Here is a 7,891-nt window from a genome sequence, read left to right as displayed (position 1 = left end):
TTTCATTGAGACATGCTTATTAGTTGATTCTACAGATTCCTGGATGGTAAATTCTAAAGCCACTAATCATATTCGCAATTCATTACAAGGGTTTTAGGAAACCAAGTCACTCAGCGATGGAGAGATCAATCTTAGGCCAGGCACTGGCGCAATTGCTGCAGCTAGAGTAGTGGAAGTAGTTCATCTTCATTTTGATTTTAAGAGTTTAGTATTATATGCTTGGTTATTTGTTCTAGAACTTTAATGAAATTTTATTTCAGTTAGTTCATTGAATAAATTTGGTTATTCTATTATTTTTTACTCAACTGTGGTGATAAAAAAGAATAAATCGTTTATATGTTCTGGTACACTAGTTAGCTATTTATATTGCTTGTATCCTAAAATAAACTCTCTACATGATATAGAATCAAATAATGAATCTAATCACCATATGAAAGTTAAGTTATCTTTTAATGAAACATATCTATGGCATTTGCATTTATGTTATATAAGTCCAGATAAGATCCAAAGGCTGGTTGGGGATGAACCTTTGAGTTCATTGGTAATAGAAATATTACCAATCTGCGAATCCTGTTTAGAAGTAAAATGACTAAAAGAACATTCAATAAAAAAAGCAATAGAGCCATAGAGCCATTAAAATTGGCACATTCTTATGCATATGGATTTAAGAACACACAAACAAGAGGAGGTTATGAATATTTCATCACTTTTATTGATGATTATTTAAGGTATGGTTTTGTGTACTTAATGCACCATAAGTCTAAAGCTTTTTGACAAATTCAAGGAGTTTCTGGTGAAAATAGAAAGGCAATTAGTAAAATATATAAAAACACTTCGACCTGATCGATGTGGTGAGTACTTCCTTAGTAAGTTTAAGACCTATTTATTAGAACGAGATTTTATCTTAGTTAGTTGCACAGGGATCGCCCAATAAAATGGCGTAATCGAGAAGAGAAATATAACACTTCTTGAAATGGTAAGGTCCATGATGAGTTATTCAAATCTACCTATCTCGTTTTGAGGCCATGCTTTATAAATAGCCATGTATCTTCTTAACTTAGTTTTATTTAAATCAATTCTTAAAACAGCCTTGAAAACATGGAATGGACGTAAGCCAGTTTATGCCATATGCACATTTGGGGTTGTCCAACACATGTACTAAAAGGAAAGGCAGATAAGTTAAAATCTAGGTATGAAGTTTGTTTGTTTATAAGCTACCTTAGAGGAAGAAGATGAGGTTTTTTTTTTCTGTAGTCCTAAAAAAAAAGGATTTTATTAGCACAAATGTAGCTTTTCTTGAGGAATACTATATAAAGATTTTAAGCCTAAAAGTAAGATAATTTTAAGTGAATTGTCTGCAAATACAAATATTGTGCCTAAGCAAGTAAGTGAGGAGTTCCACATCCAAATTCTGAAAACAACCTAATCTAATTGTAGAGCAACAACTACTAGATATGTATTAGTTGGAGATTCTTTCCAAGCCGTCTCTATAAAACATGAAATAGGTCCCACTAGTTATAATGGAGTGATGACTAATGTAGATGCAAACCATTGGCATAAAACTATGAAATCTAAGATGGATTCTACGTATTCCAATAAAGTTAAGAGCTTGTAGAAATCACTGAAAGGATAAAACCTATTGGTTATAAATTGTTCAACAAGAGAAAGAGAGAGATACATTGGAAGGTGGAAACGTTCAAAGCTAGGCTTATTGTGAAATGGTACACTCAGAAATAGGGTATTGATTATAAAGAGACTTTTTCGCTAGTAGCCATGCTTATGTCTATCAGAATTCTCTTATGCACTGCAACAAATCTTGATTATGAGATTTGGAAAACGGATTCCTAGATTGCATTCCTTAACAGGAATGTTGATGAGAGTATCTATATGATGCAGCCAGATGGTTTTGTAGTTAATACCCAAGAGCGTATAGTTTGTAAATTGCAAAAGTCTATCTACAGCCTTAAATAAGCCTCTAGGTCTTAGAACATTATATTTGGTCAAACAATCAAATCATTTGGTTTTGATCAAAATCTTGATGAACCTTATGTTTATAAGAGGATAGACAATCGTTTGGTTATATTTATAGTCTTGTATGTAGATGATATCCTACTTATTGGGAATGATGTAAGAGTGCCATCATTGGTTAAAATTTGATTATATAACCAATTTGAAATGAAATTCTAGGAGAAGCCAATTATATCCTTAAGATCAAGCTTTTACAAGATCGCAAGAATATGATGTTAAGTTTATCCTAAGCTGTTTATATTGACAAAAATTTAGTTAAGTTTGCTATGCAAGATTCCAAGAAAGGATTGATTCCTTTCAGATATGGATAATGTCTATCTAAGGATTAATCTCTTAAAACTCCTGAAGAAATAAATCATATAAGATAGTATCCTTATGCATCTATAATAGGAAATCTTATATATATTATGTTGTGTACTAGACTAAACTTATAGTAAAGCATATACTCAAGTATGTTCCAAGAATGAGAGATTATATGCTTGTGTGTTCCAGTGAATATTTTGTGCCCATAGGGTATATAGATTCAGATTTTCAAGGAGATAAGGAAACTCAGAGATACACATCTAGTTATGTGTTCACTTTAGGTAGTGGAGCTAGAAGTTTGAAGAGTGTGAAACAATCATGTACGGCGGACTTCACCATGTAAGCTAAATATGTAGCAGCTTTAAAAATTGTTAAAGAAGCTTTATGGCTTTGGAGTTCCTTATAGAACTTAAGGTGGTTCTTTGTGCTAAGATGCCTATTGTGCTTTATTATGCTAAGTGCGGGGTAATCGCACAGCCGAATAAACCTAGATGCCAGAAGAAAGGAAATCATATTAAAAGGAAATATCACCTAGTACGAGAATTAGTGCATAAGAATGAAGTCATGGTTTTTAAGATTGTGTTTGAAAAAGATCTAGTAGATCTATTAACCAAGGGCTTGCCAACTAAGAGCTCCAAGAGTCATATACTTAAAATGGGAGTTCAACAAGTACTTGACATGCTTTAGAGCAAGTAGGAGATTGTTAGTGTTATTATTATATCTTAAAGCATTAGTTGTAATAACATTTTCTAGTTTTAATAAAACATATTTATCCATAATTCATATCTGGCATATATTGTTAGTCCTTATTTATGAAGTATGTGATTATCTTCTGGCATTTGATGTCAATACTAAAAGATATAAATCATAGGTTCTTTATAAATAAAAGATTGTTCACAACTATTAATGAAATGGGCATTTCATTATGTAAGGCTGTAACTTTTCTACTTCTATCGTGAATGATATTATCTTGATCACTGTAGTGAAGACTTCAAGTAGAATAGTTAATATGTATATATGATATGCATATTGACCTAAACGATAATGAATTATAATCTAACTTAACAAATTAATGCTGTTGACCATTGTTGAGTGTTAGAAAATGCATATTTATAAAGGAGAAAACCGTTATTTTACATTTCAAGTCTTACTAACAACTCTTACTTTTATGTATTTAACCTTCTTGTGATTTAATTACATGTGTTTTATTTTAATTAAGTATTTTATGTATTTTAGGGGCATTATAGTCATTTTACAATAAAGGAGAGATCAGACGGCAAAACGGACATCACTTTTGAACTCAGGACGGTCGAAAACCTTAGGAGGAGCATAAAAGGAAAAATGACACTATTTATATGTACGGTACTATTCACGTGTACGGTATTAACTACGTTACTGTTCACAACACTGTTCACTTAGACGGATCGATGACGTAGCATTGACCGATGATGTGGCATTGACTGATGAGGTGTCACGATCCTGTTGGGCTAAAATTCTTATGTACTGTTGATGGTGACGTGGCAGCATATCAGTGGATGAAAAATCTCGCGTACGGTATTGACTGATGAGGTGTCACGATCCTGTTGGGCTAAAATTCTTATGTACTGTTGATGGTGACGTGGCAGCATATCAGTGGATGAAAAATCTCGCGTACGGTACATGCATCACACAGGATTATTTTCAACCAAACCGCGTTACTGTTCATCCGCGTGGTCAAACCGCGTACTGTTGACTGATGACGTGGTACAATTCTGAGCGTCCAAACTGTTTTTAATCCGATGGCCATGATTTACTCTATGTATCTATGAAAAAGGGGCCTCCCCCCCCTAATTTGATATCTCTGAATCCATTTTTGGACTCCATTTTCTATAATTCTCTCTCCATCTTGTATTTTCTTCGTATTTTAATAAATTTCCATTTTGCCCCTAGTTCAATTATGAGTAGCTAATTTTCTTTCAAGCTTGGGTTGAAGGTGATGTCTAACACGTGTCATGGGCTTAATTTGGTAAATTTATTTTCTCTTCCCCTCTAGTTTTTGTGGATGTTTTGACTTCTCGTCGACAAATAATAATAATCTTGTCTAGATACCGCCTTGGTTACATCGGCTCTCTAGTATAAGGTTATTATTATTTGGCACGATAAGCCCTTAACACCATATTGATTAGAGCGTGGTTCATGAGGTGTGGATTCCCCCCTCATGATTTAATTGACATTAATACGGATTATTTAGCCCATGATGCATGTTGATACGGATCCAGATACCCAAGTACGTCATTTCAATAGATTTCGCTTCAATTTATTCTCACCATTTTAATTTCAATTTTAGAATTTATTCTCGCCATTTTAATTTAAGTTTTAGCATATTCCAAATCATTTCCACCACAGATCCAATCACCAATTCACAAAATTAATTCTACATAATTAAAATCTACCTCCTCGTGGAATCGACACTCGTCACCATTGATCTATACTACAATAGATTCGTGCGCTTGCGAGTACATTAAAATTTGCACAACAAGTTTTTGGCGCCGTTGCCGGGGAGGTAAGTAATTTTAATTCATATAATTAATTTTTGTGAATAATTTCTTTTATTTGTTTTCTTGTATTTTTTTTATTATTAAAAAAAAAGAAAAAGAAAAAAAAGTGAATCTACATTTAAAGGTTAGTATTTCTTTTCTTTTTCTCTTCTTTAAAATTCTGTAATTTAATTTTCAATTTATTTTTCTTTGTAATTTTTTTTGTTTATCTTATTAATTTATTTTTAGTTAATTTATTTCACGTATTTGTTTTTATGTATTTTTATAGAAAGGTTTTAATAGCGCAATAAGGTTAGTATCGTAATTTCTCCCTCTTCTTTATTTTTATTTATTTTGTTCCCATCTTTATTTTTTATTTTATTTGTTTTGCATGCATGGTCGAAGGTCATTATTACCTAATCTTGAACCTATAAACCTTGAACTTGAGAAAACACTTCGCACACACAAACACGTTAAAAATAAAATGGATTTACAAGCACCACAAGAGAGGCCATTTAAGGATTATTTCAGTCCTTTAGCAAATTTGAGCACATCATGCATAAGATACCCAAATGTAGCTGCTAGGAGTTTTGAACTAAAACCTAGTGTGCTAAATTGTCTCCCCACATTTTATGGCCTAGAAAATGAGGACCCATATAATCATTTGAATGATTTTCATGCTATTTGTCAAACATTTAAATATGAGAATTTTTTCAGATGATGATGTTAAACTTAGATTATTCCCATTTTCTTTAAAGGATAGAGCTCGTTCATGGCTTAATACATTGCCTGCCAATAGCATTGCATCATGGGAACAAATGGTAACGAAATTTTTGAATAAATATTTCCCAGTGCATAAAACCTATGCTATTCGCAGGGAAATCTCGGAGTTTACCCAGAGAGAGGACGAGCAATTTTTCGAAACATGGGAGCGATTCAATGGGCTACTCTTGAAGTGTCCACATCATGGGTATGAGAAATGGCACCAATGCCAATACTTTTTGGAGGGATTATTGCCGAATGTGCAAGAATGGCTAATGGCAACGAGTGGAGGAGAGCTAATGTCAAAAAGTGCATCAGAGATTTGGGAATTCTTCCAGCGACAAGCAGACAATTCCCAACAACGGAGTCGATCACTCAGGACTACTAGAAGAATTAAAGGAGTGAATGAGGTTCAAATTGGCGAGTCAACTTCGGGAATCAAAGAAGTCAAGGAGATGGTTGAAGGTCTTGCTCGACAAATAGCATCGTTATCGACTGCAAAATCAACAGAACCACATGGCCATGACTCATATCCAGACCAAGCCAATGCCATAGGTATAATGAGAAAGCCATCAAACTACAACCCATACTCCAACACATATAACCCTGGATGGAGAGACCACCCCAATTTTTCATGGTCTCAAGGACTCCAACAGAATGGACCAGCAGCTCCAGCTCCACCAATGCAACCAATTCCTCAAATTTCTCAAGCCTCTCAGCCCCCATTTAGACCATACAATCAGAACCAGAACTACTCTCAACCCAGACCATGGGAGGATGCATTCCAAAATTTCAAGAATGTTAGTCACTCCACGATTGAGCAACAGAATCGCACCATTGATGGACTACGAAATGAGTTGAGAGCAGGCTTCAATTTACAAGCCCAATCAGTTTCAAGCCTCGAGAAGATGGTGGGACAGCTTGCTTCTTCAGTTCAGACCTTGGCAATGACTGTTGAGAAAGGTAAGTTTCCAAGTCAACCAGTGCTTAATCCTAAAGGAATACATGAAGCAAGTACCAGTTCACCACAACAGCATGGAGAGGTCAAAGCAGTAATGACCTTGCGAAAAGGAAAAGAAGTCGACAACAAAGTGGAGATGCCAATGACAAAAGAAAATCAAATTGTTCCTGTGAGTGTTGAGGACTCATCACCGGAGGAGAAAGAAGAAACCAACCCACGAGAATATGTTCCGAAAGCTCCATTTCCTCAGCGGTTAGCTAAAGGCAAGAAGGGAAAATCCACAGGTGAGATTCTTGAAATCTTCAAACAGGTAAGTGTTAACATTCCTTTGCTTGATGCTATTAAACAAGTTCCATCTTATGCCAAGTTTCTTAAAGACCTTTGTACTAAAAAGAGAAATATGCATGTTCAAAAGAAAGCATTTTTAACAGAAAACGTTAGTTCTATCCTCAAACATAAAATTCCTTTAAAATGCAAAGACCCAGGCTCCCCCACTATTTCATGTAGCATAGGGAACCACACAATTGAGAATGCTTTGTTGGATTTAGGAGCTAGTGTAAATTTGTTGCCTTATTCAGTATTTGTGAAACTTGGACTTGGAGAATTACACCCAACTCCAGTGGTGTTACAACTTGCAGATCGGTCCACAAAAATACCTCATGGTATTGTAGAGGACGTGCTTATCCAGGTAGACAAGTTTTATTTTCCTGTTGATTTCATTGTAATTGACACTCAACCAATACAGGACTTGAGGAAGCACATCCCCATTATTCTAGGCCGACCTTTCTTGGCAACTGCGGATGCTCACATTCAATGCAGGACCGGAAATATGCAGTTGTCCTTCGGCAACATGACTATGGAGCTGAACATCTTCAACATTGCCAAACAACCTCACAGTGCAGATGATGAAATTGTTGATGTGGATTTAATTGAAGCATTAGTTGATGATACTTTTGTTTCAAACCTTAGTGATGATCCTTTACAGACATGCTTAACTCACTTTGGTTTTGATTTTGATATTGACAGATCGGTCGAAGAGGTCAACGCCTTACTTGACTCAGCACCATCTATGGACACCAATCAATGGAAGTCAAGAGTTGAACAACTAGCACCATTAGAGAAGCAACTCATTCCATCATCAGAATCACCACCGAAACTCGAGCTCAAACCATTGCCCAACACTTTGGAATATGCGTTTTTGGGAGAAGAAAGTACTTTGCCAGTAATCATCTCATCATCCCTAAATGACGAACAAAAAGGTAAGTTGTTAGATGTTTTAAAAGAGCACAAAGGAGCATTAGGATGGACCATAGCAGATATA

At 35.0% G+C, this 7,891-nt stretch overlaps 1 non-coding gene across 1 annotated transcript; it reads right to left on the bottom strand.

The window, feature by feature from the left end:
- Window positions 1–5,716: 5,716 nt before the first annotated feature.
- LOC127899558 (small nucleolar RNA R71) lies at window positions 5,717–5,820 on the bottom strand. Its single transcript, XR_008051436.1, has one exon. It is a non-coding gene; the product is annotated as a small nucleolar RNA R71 (small nucleolar RNA).
- Between the last annotated feature and the right edge of the window lie 2,071 nt (window positions 5,821–7,891).

This window comes from Citrus sinensis, chromosome 8 (genome assembly GCF_022201045.2).
Source record: "Citrus sinensis cultivar Valencia sweet orange chromosome 8, DVS_A1.0, whole genome shotgun sequence".
NCBI lineage: Eukaryota > Viridiplantae > Streptophyta > Magnoliopsida > Sapindales > Rutaceae > Citrus > Citrus sinensis.
This window is presented reverse-complemented; position numbering and strand designations above follow the sequence as displayed.